The sequence below is a fragment of the Mauremys mutica genome, chromosome 2 (assembly GCF_020497125.1).
Source record: "Mauremys mutica isolate MM-2020 ecotype Southern chromosome 2, ASM2049712v1, whole genome shotgun sequence".
Taxonomy (NCBI): Eukaryota; Metazoa; Chordata; order Testudines; family Geoemydidae; genus Mauremys; species Mauremys mutica.
Window position 1 is genome coordinate 139,713,415 of NC_059073.1, and position 18,988 is coordinate 139,732,402.

Below are 18,988 nucleotides of genomic sequence, written 5' to 3' on the forward strand. Positions count from 1 at the left end.
CGTAGTTACCCGCCTGTGAAAATACAAGTGTTTCTCTCCCTCCCTCTTCACAGCACTATTGTGATCCTTATTTTACAGATGGGTAAACTGAGGCAGAGAGCTGTTAATTTTTTTTCCAGAAGTGCTGAGCACCTAGTGCCTGAAGCCACTGGAATCTAAAAATGTTTAGAACCTCTGAAAATTAGACCATGAGTAATTAGGCCAAAAGTAAGTTAGAGTTAGAACCAGGAATAGAAACCAGGAGTTCTGGCTTACAGTTCCCAAAGGTAACCACCATCTCCCACGGACACACAACAACAGGTCACTGTCTTCCTCACTATTAATGAATCTCAAAGCCAAAAATCACTCTGCCATTTGAAGTTATCCATAGTACAAAGATGGTGGTAACCCAGTCACACGCTTCAGGGCATGTACTGCACTGCACAGCGATCTAGTGCATTACAGAGTCTACTTTCCACTGAATAATTAGCTATTGTCAATGGCAAAGGCAGGAGAGAGGCCTTAGGGACACGTTTGGATCCACTATTGCAAACCCTCTGTTCCTCATTCTTCTCTGTTGTTGAACTCTCTCTTCCTCCCTCCCCATTGGGAGTGGATAGAAATCCCAGGGCTGCTTGGGCTGGAGCTAATAATGCAACTGGAACTGGTCCATCCCCACTGTAACAGTTCATCAGATGCTAATCCAATCACTGTGTGTTAGAGAGAGAGAGAGAGAGAGAGTTTACTCACACACAGACACATACACAGAATTTTGTTTTGCAGCGTGGTCACTCTCACTCCAGTTCAGCTAGCTTGAGCGAGAGTACTAGCTTGAGAAAACTGTTTGGCTCAATAGGAACAGGTCATAAACCACCAAGTTCTACAGTCTCTTGGCAAAAAGCAAGCTGGTCTGCATCTCAGAAGGCACAATCCCCTCCCCAAGCTCCTTAGTATACTAGGCAGCTTGAGGGCATGAATAGCTCCATGGGCCAGGGCAAAGGTAGGGGCAGACCCATGGCCTGAGGAAGGAGCAGGCCTGCACCTGCTTGAGCACAGGTGCTGCTAGAGTTAGGTCCTCACACAGATAATGGAGGAACTTTGCCAACACCAGGAATTGGATGAGGGACCTCCAAAACGAAAAGCCTGGGCCCCTGCAGCTTCAGATAAAGAACAAAGATCTATAAGGGGATGCTGTAACAGGCTCATATCCTTTGTGCAGGAGGTACAGAGGACAGACACTCCACATGCCCTTGACCTGTAGATTTCCCAAGCAAGCGGTCAGGTGCCTAGGCTGCATTGGTACTTTCCCCTTCAGATGCTTTTGCACTAACCCAAAGTGGAATTCACCCCTCTGCAGAAGAGGCCAATACTAAGGCCTATGAACCATTTCAATCCCACATCAAGCCACAAGCTGGGAGCTGAGTGGGCCTTAAATTGTACATAGATCTTGTGTTGGCCCTCTAAACAGGGGTGAACTTCACTCCAAAAGGGATAGGTTGAAAGTCGGAGACTAAACACTTTTTAAAACTTATCTTTTTGGGTTCACAAAACTCTTCTGAGGCCCAGCCCCTCAAAGTATTTAGGTGCCATTGGAATTCAGGTCCTTAAATACCTTTGAGGATCTGGGACTGGGTTCATGATTTCACTTTGCTCCCTCTACAAGGAGGGTTTACTTTGAAAATAAAATGAAGGGAGCAGTTTCTCCAAAAGCTGAGGACCCACAGAACTCCAGCTGAAGTGAGAGATGCAGATGCTCAGCATCTCTGAAAAATCAGTCCTACCTTGATTATTTTTCGTGAAAGGGAAGCCTGTGCTATGCAGTTGACTTGGAAGGAGCAAGCTGTGTGGGTAAAAAGGGAGACATCCAAAAGCGAAAACCTGCCCTATTAGCTTCACTCATAAGATCGCTGATCGAGATTGGCATGGCCATAGGCGCCGACTCCCACCGGCAGCCAGCTCTCCAACACCCTCACCACCTCCCACCCGCAAGGAGCTCAAGTTACTTGAAGCAATACTGGGACGCTTTGGCAGCATACGGGGAGACAAAGGAACAGCAATAGGTTGGGGGAGAATTCCTCCAGCAAAGAAGCAGTCCACAGTTAACAGAACCAACCCTACACTATCCCTCCTAGCAGGGTCCCCATCAGAGGTGAAAGCAAGCCGGTCCGGTCCGGTACAATGTACCGGAAAGAGCCGGTACACAGCTGACCGTACCAGCAGCGGGCAGCTTCCTCAGGACAGCAATTTAAAAGGGCCCTGGGCTCCGGGCAGCAGCAGCCACAGCCCTGGGCCCTTTAAATAGCTGCCAGAGCCCCGCCGCTGTAGCCACGGGGTAGCGGCGGCAGCCAGGAGCTCCAGGCCCTTTAAATCGCCGCCAGAACCCTGGAGCTCCTGGCTGCAGCTACCATGGGGCTCCAGCAGTGATTTAAAGGGCCCAGGGCTCCCAGCTGCTGCTACCGTAGCCAGAACCCCAATCTCAATTTAAATCTCAATTTAAAGGGCCTGGGGATTTAAAGTCCTGCCTCTTCCGGTTGAGGCCATGCCCCCTTTTGGTTGAGCCCCTGTCCCCTGCTCAGGACCCCGGCCCCGCGTACTGGTTAGTCCTTTAAGTTACTTTCACCCCATGTCTCCATAGGAGGATGTACTAGGGGCAGGAGGAGGCAGGGTTGTGGTGCTCAATGCTATGGGGATTCTGGATTACAAAGTATTCCACAGAGAGACAAGGCCTGTGAGATAATATTGTGATTGGACCAACTTCTGTTGGTAAAACAGACAAGCTTTCAAGCTACATAGAGATCTTCCTCCAGTATCCCACAGGCAGATACTGGGCAATGCTGCCATGAAGTAGAAACTGCAGGTCATTTTTGCCCCCACAACAGCTCAGAAAGTTGTGTTGCACATCTTTATTCCCCCTCTTTCTGGGCTGGGCCTCCCAGGAGTCACAGCACAGAATCTAGCCTGTGTGTTTTACAGTGTATAGCACCCCTCCAGTGCACTGTAGCATAGCATTTACACATATGGTGTGCAATTACAAATTGCTTCCACGGTTGTAAGGCAGCTCCAAAAATCATTTTTTAAAGCTACCTTTCCAGTCACTGAAGCAACCTAAAATATCTAAAGTGTTTTTTGTTGTTTGACACTTTGGCGTACTTCACACGCTAGCAAATTGAAACCTTTGTCACCAATAAGCCAAGATTTGTTAAAGGAAATGAACCTTCATGGGGTGAATGGGCTGTCTTAATCCCGCAAATATTTCTTCTGTTCTTATTTTCCTTCCTGGAAAATGTGCTGCTCTAGTAAACCTCTGATTCTTTTCACTCACCAAAAAGCGGTGTTTTACAAAAAAAACCACCCAACCAATCTCACCACAACTACAGTAGTAAAAATGCTGCAGTGCTGAATGCTGCTATTCATCTTGGTCGATGACGCTAAATGGAATTTCAAACGTGCAGTATAATCAATTTACTGAATTGTGGACCGTTACCCCATATGGCAAAATAGTCACAATGGCCTTGATTCAGGAAAGCATTTAAACTTGTGCTGAAGTCTCCTTGACTTCAGTGAGACTTCAGCACATGTTTAAGTGCTTTTACAAATAGGGATGTTTTCCTGAATTGGGGCCAATCAGCTGAATTCATTGCTGCACGGAGCCAGGACTAGTGCAGTAATAGTGAAAGAAGAAGATTGCACCTCATTTATTCAGCCTCATTGCCAAGTAGTAATTAGGATGCATCACTTGCTATATCCACTCTGGAGCTTGCAGCACTGAGGAACTGCCATAGACTCAACAGGACCACTCTTGTGTCAGTGTTTGGTAACAATGGGAGGGTGTCAGCAGTTAGAATAATAGAATATTAGGGTTGGAAAGGACCTCAGGAGGTCATCTAGTCCAACCCCCTGCTCAAAGCAGGACCAATCCCCAGACAGATTTTTACCCCAAATCCCTGAATGCCCCCCTCAAGGATTGAACTCACCACCCTAGGTTTAGCTGGCCAATGCTCAAACCAGTTGAAGGCTGCTTGGAGACCTGAATGAGTTTGGCATTTTCAGTCCAATTCCCAATGTGTGCACACATCACAACACCTTTTAGGAGAAGACTTTAGCGCCTGGCTCCAGGATTCCAATGGGGCTACTCCCAAAGTATGAAACTGCCCAACATGAGTAAGAGTGGCAGGACCCAAATGACTAGCAAACTTGTTAGCAAACTGAGGAGAGACTGACCCACACAGATTGAAATTTCCCCTCGGCCCAGTCAGAGCTGAGGCATATTAGGCCAATGCCTCTGGTGGGTGTCTGTGTCTGGCCTTCTTTCTTTCTTTCTTTCTTTCTTTCTTTCTTTCTTTCTTTTTTTAAAACAACAGAATGATGCCAGCCAGGATTTTGGCCACCTGACAGGACACAATAGGGAATCAAGAACTACCCCAGTCTGTACTAGTTCTTAGGAAAAAAGATCCAATTTCAGTGCCCTGGACTGTTCATCTGGCTCTACTCATAAGCACTAAAAGCCAGATCCTCAGCTGGTGTAAATCAGTGTAGCTCCATTGACTTACATGAGTTTATTCCAGCTTTGGCTTTGGCCCTCAATTCATACAAAAAATATTAAAGGCAGCGTATCAGTTGAATTACTTCTCAGTTGAATTAGTCTCTTTAAAATGTAATATCAATTTAAACTAACAACGTCTGGTGAGCTTCTACTTCATTACTGCTCCTTTTCAACTTTGGAGACTAGCTTTTAAGAAAAAAATCTTACGATATTAAATTTGCTTTAATAGCATAGCGTTAGTGGAAACAAAGTGTGTTCCCTGATAATCATTTACTACTTCAGAAAAAAATAGCTACCCTATGATCTTTATTTTCATTGGCAATTCCAATTCCATTAACACTTACACTTAGCTATTTTAGTTTGAAAATACAGCCGCAGCACAGAGCAGGATCTCAACTATTTCTTTAGCTTTCAGGTATTTGTGGTTAAAGCATTAGACTGGGACTCAGGAGATCTGGATTGTAGCTCTGGATGAACCACAAACCACTTGTGTGACCTCAGCAAGTCATTAATCCTTTTGTGCCTCAGTTCCCCATATGTCAAATGGGGGAGAATAACATTTTTTTTAAAGCCTCACAAGGTTTGTGGAATGCTCATTATGGTGGAATCTGAGTAGTTATTTAGTTACCATGTGACTTAGATGACCAATCACACACCCCAAGTAGTCAAAGATTCTGATTCTGCTACCCTTAGTCAATGTCAATCTCAAGGCTTCAGTGGAACAACATGAAGGATAAATAGCTACCTACCATGAATAAAGGAGAGAGAATTTGTTGTATGTGAAACAAATCCACAAGTGTAAAGGCTATAGACTATGACCCAAAGAGAGCAGGGTCAGAACAACCTAGAGGATGAAATTTGTTCACAAATTAAATAGGCAAATACATGCAAACGATAAATGCATTTGCAGAAGCCAGAATAAGTTCCTGGACAGAACAAAAATTGCTAAGACATTTACTGTATTATTTGCAACAAATCATCTGATCACTTCTAGGAAGATCCTAGCCCCACTGAAATAAATGGGAGTTTTGTCATTGATGTCAGTGGGGCCAGAAATTTGCCATCAGCATATATCATATTGCAAAAAATGTTACAGGTGAGAGATTATTAAATTCACAAGCATTAAGAACCAAGTATCTCCCCCACCCCCACCCAGCAAATTTAACCATGCATGCATTTGTCAGGGAGAGATATTGAAGTGAATTACATTTTACTGTATTAAATCAAGAGAAATTGGTTAAATAAATCATTTTAATCAAAGAAACAAATGGAAAGAGAAATAGAATGGTCCCTTGTAGACTGCTTTTGACATTTGTGGATTTGTTTTGTATTCCCTTTCGCTCAATAAACTGAAGGATGACTGAGTTCATTTCACAGAAGATGGATTGTATTTTCCTCTCTGAGCATTGCAATGTCCATTGAATTCAACCAGAAAAAAATTACTGTGCTTTAAAAACTCATGATTTCTATATTATTAGAGACAAACTGCACACCTGGGACAAGGGGAAGGAAATGAATGCATTGGTGATGTACGATAGCAGTGATTATCTGATAATAGCGGTTAATATTTAGGGGCACTTCTAAATAGAATGCACAGTAAGAACTAGAGACAGGGCCCCAAACCAAAACCCTGAATCCAGTTTTAAACACCCCAACTCAAACACCCAGAGCTGTACACGAAATTTGTGACAGACCACATCTACTAACACATTGAAACAATGGCAGGAGGGATGGGGGAAGAAATCAAAGCCAACAATGGCGGACTAAAAAAATAGCCAAACCTGGCCAGGTGGAAGTCCTGTACTAAGTGGATAAAATTCATCTCAGTGCAGCAAGCTAACAAAAGGCCTTTGTAATAGACCTCTGCACAGGGGGTGAATTTTACCCATGTGAGGAAGACCCTGGGCTAGGAGTGACCATGTGACTCTTCACCAGAGCCATAAGGCATCTTGGTGGGATTCATCCATAATGCCCTCAAGTTCCCTCTGGTGGAAGAGAATAATGCAGGTGGGACAGACCTGCCATTGGTGTCAATCGGCATCACTCCAACTGAAGTAAATGTAGCTATGCAGATTTACACCAGCTGAGGAACTGGCTTGCTATTTTTGCCACATCAAGTGAGAGTAGGAAGGTGAAAATAAACCTAAGCCTACCTGTTCTTAGCAGGGATTAGAGAGAAAGAGATACCATTGTTCTTACATATGGGAAGTCCTCACATACTGCAGTGATAAGCACCGATGTAAGAAACTAGACAGCTGCAGCATAAGAAATCTGCAGTGTATGTTGCCTAGGACATTTTTTTACTGCAGAAGTAAGGAACACGAGCAAAACATTAACCCTTTATGGGAGTTTAATCTAAAATAGAGTCAAAATTGTATCTCCAGCTTTTTAGGTTTTTGGGGCCAGATCCATAAAAGTATTTAGGTGCCTAAGCCCCAGACTTGGGAACCTAATTCACAGTTTGTGATCCACCAACTCTGCAGACACCTATACTCACTTGGCCCCTGTGTTTACTGGGTATAAGTTACCTAGGTATCTACGGTTCTGCCTCTGGGCATGCATGCAGCTGCCTCCCTCTAGGTGTCTGGAGCCTGCCTCACCCTCAGGGCAAGTCACAAACTGAGGAAAGACGGGCCTTTCTCTACCGGAGGTGCTCAGAGGCCACCCACTGGATCAGGTCCCATTCAAAATCTGGCTGCAGGAGGAAGAAGTTTTGGTGCCCGCCAGCAGCCAGAGTACTCCCCGGGAATGTGGAAGACCCAGGTTCAGTTCTCCCCTCTGCTGGGAGGAGGAGGAAGACTCCTGTTTAAATTCTACCTCTCATAACAGTGCCCTAGCCACTGAGCTATGGGATAGTCTCACACAGGATCTCATCCATCTTTCCTACTGAAGTTGTTCCACTGTGGATAAATAATGAAAGAGCGAATGGAGCAGAGAGACTGGACCCAGGGTCCCCTGCATCCCAGGCAACTGCTCTAATCACTGGACTAAATCATAAGGTAGGGACCACCGCCACCTCTTCCAGCTGTTGTGTGGGGAATTGGCTAGCTTAGGCAGTTCCCCACCAAGCTGCTGGCTTCTGTGGATCTCGTTCTAAGGCACTTTTCTCTCTCCACTCGTATTGGAAGCCTACGCACCAAATTTGGGCTTTGTGGATCACAGTGGTGTTCCTGTGATTTTCTAGCCACCACGATGCTCAGCATTGCACTGCTTAAGTCCCTTTGTTGATCCGGGTCCTTCTTCCTCATAATTTATATTGCAGTCGCAGTTAGGGACACCAGTTAAGCATCAGGGGGCCATGGCATTAGCACAGTAGAGAGACACAGTCAAACAAATATAGATCCCAATTTAGAAGAACTTACAGTCTAAGACCTTGATCCTGCAATTTCCATGAAGCACAAGGATGGTCCATGTGGGGCTCAGTGCAGAATCCAGGGCTTAGTTTGTGACAAGATGCATCAGCCAGATGAGATTTTAGAGTGGGCAGAGACAAGGAACTTTTAGATAACAATTCAAGAGCCTCTCTCGGCCTTTCATATAAAATCCAGAACAAAGCTGTCCCTCCTTAGAAACCTTGATTGCTAATAATTTCCTGCAACCAAATGGGAAGCTCAACAAACACATTTCCATCAGTTTTGCTCACCAGCCCTTGTTTATTATCTCAAAGGCAGCGGGTGCAAATTATGTATGATGGAAAGTGACTTCAAGCTGGGTTGTGTTGCTATAGGCCACAAGCCCACGCATGCAATACTTCACTTAGGGATTTGCAAATTGGCTTCAATATTTAGCGTCAAAGTGGGTTGTCAAAGACCTATTGCCAAAAAACTACTCTGGGAGATTGTTTTTTTGATTGAGTCTGTCTTCTGTAAAGTCTCATTTGAATGCTGTTAACACACATCACAGACACTGATGACACTGAATTATTTAGTGCTGCACACCTATCTTACTTAGATGAAATCTTGCAGATCAAAAGAAAATGTTTACTTCGGCCGGATGTAGTTGCAATTTACACAATGCATGATGATGAGAAGGACACAGTGAAATATTATGGGAATCATCTAATAGGAAATTAGTTTAAATTCTTTTCAACAGCTCTTATTCTGTCTCATTCATAATGTTGAAGACACAAAATACACCTGATTCCCAGCCTTTTCTGTCCTCTGATAACATTGTCTGGCTGCTGACTCTCAGACTTTCCATTCATAGATCGTTGTTCTCCTAATATTGTTCCTGCTCATCTTCTCCTATGTTTTGTTATTGCTGAAGGAGTGAATACCAAGAGGTGATATGGTTATCTATGCAATACAACAAATGAGAGGCCTCGCTTTTCTCTGCTAGGGAAGGGGACCAGATAACTCAGGATTTATAATGGGATTCAAAAAATTTTTTGCCACTGGTTTGCATCCCTTCCTGTTTGATACCAACCAGAAATGGCTACCATCCCATAAATACTTGATGTATGAGGATTTGCTGAGTTCAGTTCATTTCCTATACATTTCCACATGCAATTAAGCTGGAGCTAATGAGTGAAGTTGCTTGTGTTAAAAGCAATACATGGGGACCTTCAATTCCATTGCTCAGCCAGGTACAAGGCAGGACAGCAATGCCCAGGGAAGAAGAACTGGAATTGAGCCATTGCCCCAACAACTTCTCTGTACGATTCAGTTCATCTCTAGGAAGTATAACATAGATAAGAATGAATGGGGAGGGGGGGGAAATTGGTTTGAATGGAACCAGTTGGACTAAGACCTGATGGGGGAAAGCTCTGTCCAAATGAAAGAGCAACAAATTGCAATGGAGATGATGTAGAATCATCTCCATCAGGGGACTACTCACTCTGACCTAAGTAAGGGCCAGTTTTTCAAAAACGCTCAGCACCTAATATGCTGAGCTGTTTGGAAAAGAGGCCACTTATGTTAGGTGCTTAAATGGGAGCCGAGCTCTTCTGAGAATTCTGGCCTCAGAGTATGGCTGCATTTCATGCATGCACAACTCATTAAATGCACGGATTCATTTAAAACATCCCTCTTCACTGTCTAATGTTGCTGAAGACCATCCATGAATGGTGTTTAGTGAGGAGGTATTGTTGCAGCAGACTAAGTAAAGCTGCCTCTTGCAAGTACCAAGTATTCTATTATTTGGATAGCCCATGCCACCAAATAGTTTCCATGTAACAATGTCCATCAAAACCTGTTTGCCACAGGGTGTAACATACATCACAGTGTGCGAGGTCTGCTCGCAGATCACTAGCTATTACTTGGAGTCACAAATCACAATAACTCTTCTGTTGAAACTGTAAGAGAGAAACTAGAAATGCTTCTAAACTCAATGAGCCATTAAATAGTTGACAGTATTCTTTATAGGAGCCTAGAATAGTTAATTAATCCCAAAATACAGATGGCGAACGTGAATACTTACCGCCATCGACTTCAATCAGGATGCCAAGGGCCCGATCTGCAGCTAGCATAAGCTGACATAGTAAATTGAGCTATATCAATTTTACACCAGCTGAGGACCTGTTTCCCACCACCCCCCATCCCAAGTGTGATCTAGTGTTTAGAACAAGGGAGGGGGGATTATTAGTTAGAACTCCTGGATTCTATTCCTGACTCTGCCATTAATTTGGGAGCTGGCGCTTATACACTTACAGATGGGTAAATTGATCCAATGCAACAAAACTTACCTGCCCCACAGATTTTATAAAGCCTCAGCTAATTAATGATTGCAAGGCACTTAGATATCCTTGGCTAAAACACATCAACAGTAGAAAGTGCTATTATTAATAAAGCCCATAGAAGACAATTATGTGACAATAGGCCACATTTGGCGCTGACTGCCATCCCAGGGTATTCCCTGAGTTTAATAGGGGTCCAGGGGCAGTATTTGTCCAAAGGAGTGATTTTAAAAGCCTATCGGATTTGCTGACTTTGTTTTAAGCATTATGCAGTTGATCTGGTCCCATATAAGTCAAGGGAACAGGCTCAGATCCAGCTAAGCTCTTCAGAGAAGGTGATCATGAGAAAGTGCACTCCAGCTCCAAGCAAATGCAAATAGCAAAACCTGAACGAGGGGATTTTAAAGAGCTCTGCAGCTGCACACAACCAGTCAGCCAGCACTTGAGCAGTCAGTCACTTGCAGGGGCGGCTCTACCTTTTTGGCCGCCCCAAGCAGTCATGCACGGGAGGCGCCCCGGAGCCGCGGGAGCAGCGGACCTCCCGCAGGCATGACTGCAGAGGGTCCGCTGGTCGTGCGGCTCGGCTGGACCTCCCGCAGCTGCGGACGGTTCGCAGGTCCGGCGGCTCTGCTTGAGCTGCCGCAGGCATGCCTGCGGGAGGTCCAGCCGAGCCGCGGGACCAGCGAACCGTCCGCAGTCACGCCTGCGGGAGGTCCACTGGAGCCGCGGGACGAGCGCCCCCTCCACAGTCATGCCTGCGGCAGGTCCGGTCGTCCCGGAGCTCCGGTGGACCTCCCGCAGGCATGACTGTGGCAGGTCCGCCAGCCCAGCCTGCCACCCCCCCCGGGAAAGGGCCGCCCCACGCGCGTGCTTGCCGCGCTGTGGTCTGGAGCTGGCCCTGGTCACTTGGATCATCCCCAACCAAGTTAAGAGATCTGTGTGTTAAAACTGACCTTTTAAAATGGTTTCCACGGATAGAGGGGAGCCAAGGGAAAGGACGATGAATACAAGGACTAGGGTTGGCATGTGCTTGGCACAATGTCACTAAATATTAGAGAATGGTCGGGGGGAAAAAGGAAATATAGGTTTGTAAAAAGTGTTTGAATCGTTTCATTCTGAATCTAAACAATGTTTCCCTCCCAATTCAATATTTGGTTATTTTCAATGAAAAAATATTATTTTTAAATGGGCCTTTTTGTGAGAGTTTCTGATTTTATAATAAAGTGGGTTGGGTGTGGGAAGAGGGGATGGGGGAGGAAGAGTTCTGAAGAAAGATTTTTAACCGGCTCTGCTAGATACATATTGTCTCCTCCTTCCATCTGAGGGGCAGGTTTCAAAGTAAATTCTTGCTTGGCAAGATCTGTAGTGAAACCAAAGACTGCACTAGGGGCCACTGCAGAAAGGAAATTTAGTCTCAATATCCATCCAGATAAGAGTTTGTTTCTTGGAGGATAACAGCGCCACTACCATAGAAGAAATTGCTTTATTCACCAGCAACAGCCATTTCTTAAAGACTGTGCCATCATCATCTCAACTGGAAGGGCACATTTTTGAAGGTGTTGATTAATGCTTGGTGCACTCCATGACTAGAACTGTTCTCCAGAGGTTCAAATTCAGGTAGACAAACTCCTCTAATTCATATTGTCACTCTTTAGGTTCAAAGATAATGCAACTGTTGATGTGCTAAAGACAGGAAGAACCAACAGCAGTGGTTCTCAACCTTTCCCATAATCGAGACTATGCCGAACACACAACTAGGACCCAGTCAGAAACTTCCTCTCCACATAGCAGTACAGGAAGGGGCAAGGTTGTTGTAACTCCTAGTTTGAGAGCATAAGACCCATTGTATTAGGCAGCCAAGTCCATTTCCCTGCACACATGCAAACAGGTTCCTACAGTCTCTCGCTGGAGCTAATCCTAAAGAACTCACTGCTAGATGAAATGGGAACAGTACCAGCCCTTGATACTTTCAGAACTAAATGTGAAACTGGTCTCTCGACTTAGATTTCCCTGGATGATCCTCTCACACACATCAGCCTCCTCACATTTATAAATATATAAAATCAATCCCTTTATGTTAATTTTGTGAAATTAACTTGAAAAGAGACACAGGATTTATGCTTTCTTCTTTTGGAAGGAAGTCACATACCACAGTGATAGGCACCCATGAAGAACCCACATAGTCAATTTGCCACTTTTTTGTAGAGTCCTGTTTGAAATGTCTCAGACAGCGGGACTTCTATCCCTCCCCATGGGGCACTATTCCACAGCACAACAGATCTCACTGTTAAAGAAAATAAACCAAAACAAACACATCACACACCTTTGCTGACTCTCATCTTAAAGTGACATTCTTAATGTTCGTCCCATTGCCCCAAATTGAATCCCACTTCACCCCTGTAAACACTCCCTCTGCCTTCTTGATATTTACAACCTGTTGAACACGTACAGGAATTTTCTGACATTCCTGATTCCTAGTTTTACAAGCTACAATTATTAAGCTCATTTCATTTGCCCTCCTTTGTACTCTGGCTCTCCCCCCCTCCTGATCACACCCACTTTCAGGCTAAACCTGTAGCTCCAGACTAAATGAAGATTGCATGTAGACTGACACACACCTTGGCCTTCTCCTCCACTACTGAGAAACTGCAGCCTGGCTTGTTCCACAGGTAGTGAATCGAGCCTGTTAAGCTGAACACCAACCAGAGATCTACCACAGTTTATACAGCTCTTTTCTTCTTAATGCACAAGGCAGAAAAAAGGTTCTCAAAAGCATGACGTTAAAGACAAGATGAAGATTCACAACCCATACGTCCATTTACAAATCCATGACTTATAAAATGTGCAGGATGTGAAAGTTTTCAGCATTGGCAGCACACTTACAGAATTTGTGATGCACTCGGCAGGGCTGGGGAAATCCAGTCTCCAGGGAGCAGAACGTGGCCGTGTAAACTTAACAAGCAAATGCGTTCACTTCCAGTTCATCACTGGGGTCGCTACCTGCAGTTCGTAGTGCTCCTCATGCTCAGTTCACATCTGATTTCTTTAGAGGATTTTGCACCCCTTTTCCCAACAGCAACAGCTGACTCCTGCATGGGTTCCTGAAAACAAGAAGGGTTTTACTTTATTTCTTTATTTTTTATTTTTTTTTAAATCCTTACTTCCAAGTTGTCACTGGTCAAAGTGGAGATGAAAAGCAGTTGTTGCAAGGAGAGAGCAGCTATTTTTTCACCCTTCTAATTGCTTCAGACACCTGTGGCAAAGAGACACTTACTCCTCTAATAGGCCAGAGACTGTGGAGGTGGAGGCTGTGAGCCTGATTCTCCTCCCACTTATATCTGGGTAAGCCACGTGTGAACCCACAAAGTCTATGGTGGGTTACATCAGTTTAAACCCAAGAGAATAGAATATTTTTATAGTTTTTAAGGCTAAAAGGGACCATCAAATCTAGTCTGACCTTCTGTATAGCACAGGCCATGGAATTTCATCTAGTTACTGCTGTATTGAGCTGCATGTTTGACTAAAACCACATCTCCCAGAAAGGCATCCTGATTTGAAAATGGACTTCTGCATGATATTCCTGCTACTGGGTAGTTTGGAGCAAATTCTTTATGCCAAAGTGTTCACGCAGGACTTTGGATTTTAGGTGCCTTTTTTGTGCGCGCCCACCTTAAAAGCCTGATTTTCAGATATGCTGAGCACCGAAGAAAAAAAAATTCAAGTCAATGGGAGCTTTGGGTGTTCAGCACCCATGAAAGTCTGGACTACAAGGTCTCTTAAATCAAGCACATGAAGTCAGAGCATACTTCTGAAAACATGGCTGCCAGTATTTCTGTTTGCAAAGTGAGAACAAAAAAGCTGTCCTACTCCATGAGAGTAAGGCATTTTTTTTAAAAAAATCCATTCATTCATTGTCTAGGGGGAAGTCAGATACATTTATAATCTATGGAATTACAGGGTTGGTGGCTGCAGGACCTAGTGTGGATCCTCTTTCACTGGGGCAAGAAACTTTGCTTCCGGTGTTCTTGTCACAGGGCCCTCGCTTCTTGAGCTTCTTAAAGAGACATTAACTGTTCACTGCTCCACTGCCACTTTACTAAGCTACATCTGCAGGAACCATTCAAGGCTTTTACAAAGTCTTGTGGTCTGACAGACCATAAGAAATTGTGCCCAATGGCATCAACCCACAGATAAAATAGCTAAAGATTTCAACCAGCTCTAGTAATCACCTATAATCATTATTTTACATTTATTAGTAAATATCTACTTTGTTGGGCTGTAGAAATGATTAATGGTGCAGAGTGCAGGGAAGACAAAGCACTGTATTAACTGCTAGATATCACAAATTGTGTATATAAAATATGCAGTATGTGTGTGACCTACCTCTCTATTTAGTCTCTTATCTCATTCCCTTTCCCCCTCCACTTCAGTATGGTATCCCCTTCCCACGCTGATTCTCCAAGCCATCCCCTTCCGTTTTTAAAGTCCCACCTAAAAGGTAAATTTCCACAGTCCCTCCTTTTCCTCAAAACAAATATTGTAGCAAAGTTACTCCTTTCTTTGGGGTCCCTGGCTTCTCAGTTTCTTTTAGAAGGCCTTGATCCTGCAAACACTTATGCATGTGTACAACTTTATTCTATGGGACCACTCATGTGCTTAAATTAAGATGATGCTTCAGTGTTTGCATAATCGGGGGCCTTAGACTATAAACTTTGTGGCAAGGAGTGTCTTCATTCTGCTTCTTGGGTGCATTGTGGATACCTTGCAAAGACAATAATTCTAGCCTCAGTCCTGCAAACACCTACGTATATGAGTAACTTCAGACATGAGTAAATCTATGCATTCAAGCAGTCGGATCTGAGTTCTCTACATGCATAGACACATTAACTCCACTTACACATATGTGCACACACGCACATAGGCTCCAAGCTTCCAAACGTTTATACATGAGTAACTTTACTTGTGTGCGTAGTTACTCACAAGCTACTCAGGAGGTTAGAGGTTTCAGAGGGGTAGCTGTGTTAGTCTGTATCAGCAAAAAGAACGAGGAGTCCTTGTGACACCTTAGATACTAACAAACTTATTTAAGCATAAGCTTTCGTGGGCTAAAACCCACTTCATTTAAATAAGTTTGTTAGTCTCTAAGGTGCCACAAGAACTCCTCGTTCTTTCAGGAGGCTACCGTATCTCACTCAAGATGGATTATGAGATGAAACTGGTACTGGAGATTCTGGGCCAACCTGAAATGTACTGCACACTTGGTGGTGGAGCTCTGAAAGGTGACCAGGATTGATTTAAGAAAAGGAGGGCTTATGTTTAGTTGCATGCACAATAGTTTTTCAAAAAGAAAACAGGTGCTTGAACAGAGTCAATTTCAGGCCCCCTACTACGGTTTCACTCCCTTCTCTGCTATGGAGGTCTATGTAGAGCCAACTGCCGGAATGTGCTTGTAGAAATATATTTGCTAGAATAAACAGCCTAAGGCAAATGGCTGCATCCAAAGACCTTGTGTGGATTCTGCACCATTCCTTGGAGGATTTGATCTTCCTCACAAATTTAGAGACGTGAACTTGGGGGACAAGATCTTGTTTCCATCTGTTTCATGGGAAACTCTAGCCTTTGGCCTGAAGCCACTCATTTGAAATATATTAACCGACTCAGGCCATTTTATGTGACTGGGTCAGAACAATAAAAAGAGAAGAAATTAGAACAAAAAAAGATTTAAGGAAAAAGGGTCAAATAATATTTTCAGGAATATTGTTGGGGGCCCTGAATTTTGAGAAACAGAATTTGGGCATCAGCTAATATTAGAAAAGTGGAACAGAATTCTGTCCTGGCCCTGATTCAGGAAGATTAACTTTAAGCACACCAGTTTCTATGACTTCAAATGGAACTATTCACATGGTTAAAATTAAGCACATATGTAAGTACTTTAACCAGGGCCTGGGTAATATTGATATAAATCCAGTATAACACTGTAGCCCAATGGGTTTGCTTACCTCTATTCTATTCTCTGCTCTGCCTTATATTCTGCTTTATGATATTCAGCAGTAATCCAAGGAACCTACAGGCCTGTAGTCTGTAAGACGTTGGCTTCAGCAGTTAGCATGAGGCTTGAGGCCTACCAACTTTGGCATAGATAAACTTAGGTAACTCATAGGTTTTGGGGAACTGGAAGTAGAGTGTAGGGGGGAATTTTGTCCATAATGACATCAGCCAACCACTGAACATGAACTGACATCAGCTTCTGGAAGGTTTCGGATGGAACATCCGACCACAAGAGTGCCATGGCAATGAATTGATGTATATGATAATGGGGTGAAATCAAATACACTAAGCTATAGAAGAAAGGCACCTTAACATTGGTAAGGAGAGGAAATACAAATAAGGAAGAGGGGAGAAATCGCTATTGAATATGCATTACACATGGTAACGTCAGCGTAACATATTATAAAAGTGGTATCCCAGCCTGGGGGCAGTAGCAGAGAGAGCCCTTAGAAGGGGCCAGAATGACGGCCACTTGTGAGGATGAGGAAAGTGATGGTGATGAGGAAGAAAATAGCTAATATTTCAGGTTGTTCAGCAAGGGATGGTGCGAGTATGGTGTGACATTATGCCTCATATTCTTCATAGAAATATTGCTATATGAATATGGTATAACTAAGATGTGTTTTATACAAGATGGGTCATGTGAGTTATCATTGGAAAGGTTATGATTTACTGAACGTGATTATCCAATTTGTATGCATGTATATTTCCATATCTGAAGTTAGAAATATTGACTATGTAATAATTACAACTGTGTTTTCACCTGGGAACGCCCACCAGACAGTATGCAAACAGCCTGGATAGGCCATTAGGAAGGACAATAGGACTTTGAAGATGCTAATCTCTCTCCTTCCTGAGAATTTTCCTGGGATGCTGCTTTAACACTGCAGGGTCATGTGATGATGTCACCTGGTACAGGATACCATCTTAAAATGCTGGTATTTTTCCACAGGATGGGAAACAAAGGATTCCTGCCATATATAAATCCTATTTAAGGCTGGGGAGTGAGTTAATCTAGGCTTTTCTCCACTGCCTCCCTGCCCAAGAAGAAAGACTGCTGAAAACACTTGAAGAAATAAAGGAATTAAGCTGGGGGAGGCAGGGGCTAGGCCCAGGCGAGAAAGGTCACCTGTAAAAGGAATCCCTGGAGATTTAAGCTGCAAGTGGTGCAGTTTACCTTCAAGAAACTCTGCAACCTGCTTGATACAACATTTAGGGTGAAAAATTATTATTTGTAGCCAGTATTACTTAGTGTATGAAGTTTTGTTTGCGTGTTTTGTTTTATTTGTTCAGTAATCTGCTGTGATCTGTTTGCTATCCCTTATTGTCACTTAAAATTGACTGTTTGTAGTTAATACACTTGTTTTTTTGTTTACTCCAAAACCTAGTTTGTGCAATTCATAACTGGGGAGAGAAGCTGTGCATATTTTCCTCCACATTGAGGGAGGGAGTGAATTTCAAGAGCTTAGGCTGTATGAATCTCTGTACAGAGCAAGACAAGATAATTTTGGGTTTACACTCCAGAGGGGTTGTGCACCAAAATGCTGGGCAATTCCTTGAGCTGAGTCCTCCCCCACAGAGTTGACTGCAGACTCGGTGTGATCCTACAGCTGGGTGTGTCCCTGCCTGTGTGTGTGCTGGAAGGGGGCTTGAGAGCCTGTCACAGCAGCACAGAGTGAGGGGAACCCAGGCTGGTGACACAGGTGGGCTCAGTGGGACCCCAGCACATCAGGCGGCACCCTGGAAGGGGGGTCCAACCCATCACATATGGATGTTCAGAGATAATACAGGAAGTACATCTATCTACCTTACTGAGTTAGAGTGTGTGTGACTTTGCTCAATGTATTAATACATTATTTATTCGTAAATATAAAAGAGTTCCTATAGTTGAGTGTTGCACCTGTGCACTCCGGGGTTCCCAATGATATACTAATTTTAATAATACTAGCACTGCTCTGGGGACAAGAACCTATCAACCCTTAAAGTGATAACTTAGAATGTTTATTCATAATCTTTAGATCAGGCTACAAACAGCATTGATGTCAGTGGTGTTGTATTTATTCCAGTGTAAGCGAGAACAGACTTTGGTCTTTGATCTTATAATTTCAGATAGTTAAGTGATCTTTTACCAGTACTAAAATAATAGTTACAAAACCAAGCTGAAAGAAGGAATAGATTTCCTGTCTTCATGTAATTATTTCAAATCTCAGTGGTTTCCAGAGAGAAGAGTCTTAATGCTGAAGTCAGTGGAAACACTGAAAGGGTTCTGTGAAACCCACGTGAATCAAAAATGGGCAGTTCTGTCTTTTGGAAGAACCACCTTAAAGGCTTGGTGATTAGGTCATGGGAGTGGGAAGCATAACTGAGTTCTCTTTCCTACTGTCACTGTGGGCAAGTTGCTTCACCTCCATGCCTCAGTTTACCCAAAGCCTGTTTGTTTGCCACCTGGCATCTTGAGTAGCCGGTTACAGAGTGAGTGCAAAGTAGGTGTAAGCAGGGGCGGCTCTAGGGATTTTGCCGCCCCAAGCATGGTAGGCAGACTGCCCTCGGCTGTTTGCCTGCGCAGGGTCCGCTGGTCCCGCGGCTTCGGCGGACCACCCGCAGGCAAGCAGCCAAGGGCAGCCTGCCTGCCGCCCTCGCGGCGCCGGCAGAGCGCCCCCCGCGGCTTGCCGCCCAAGCACGCGCTTGGCGTGCTGGGGCCTGCAGCCGCCCCTGGGTGTAAGACACTATCTCACTGTGGAATT

The 18,988-nt window shown here is 44.1% G+C and overlaps 1 long non-coding RNA gene across 4 annotated transcripts in view; it reads right to left on the reverse strand.

The window, feature by feature from the left end:
* Positions 1-18,988, reverse strand: part of LOC123362836 — a 430,380-nt gene that overhangs the window by 110,098 nt on the left and 301,294 nt on the right. For all 4 annotated transcript variants that reach the window (XR_006576592.1, XR_006576589.1, XR_006576590.1 and 1 more), the window contains one exon: positions 13,080-13,297. This is a non-coding gene — a long non-coding RNA (uncharacterized LOC123362836). The remainder of the gene's footprint in view (positions 1-13,079; positions 13,298-18,988) is intronic.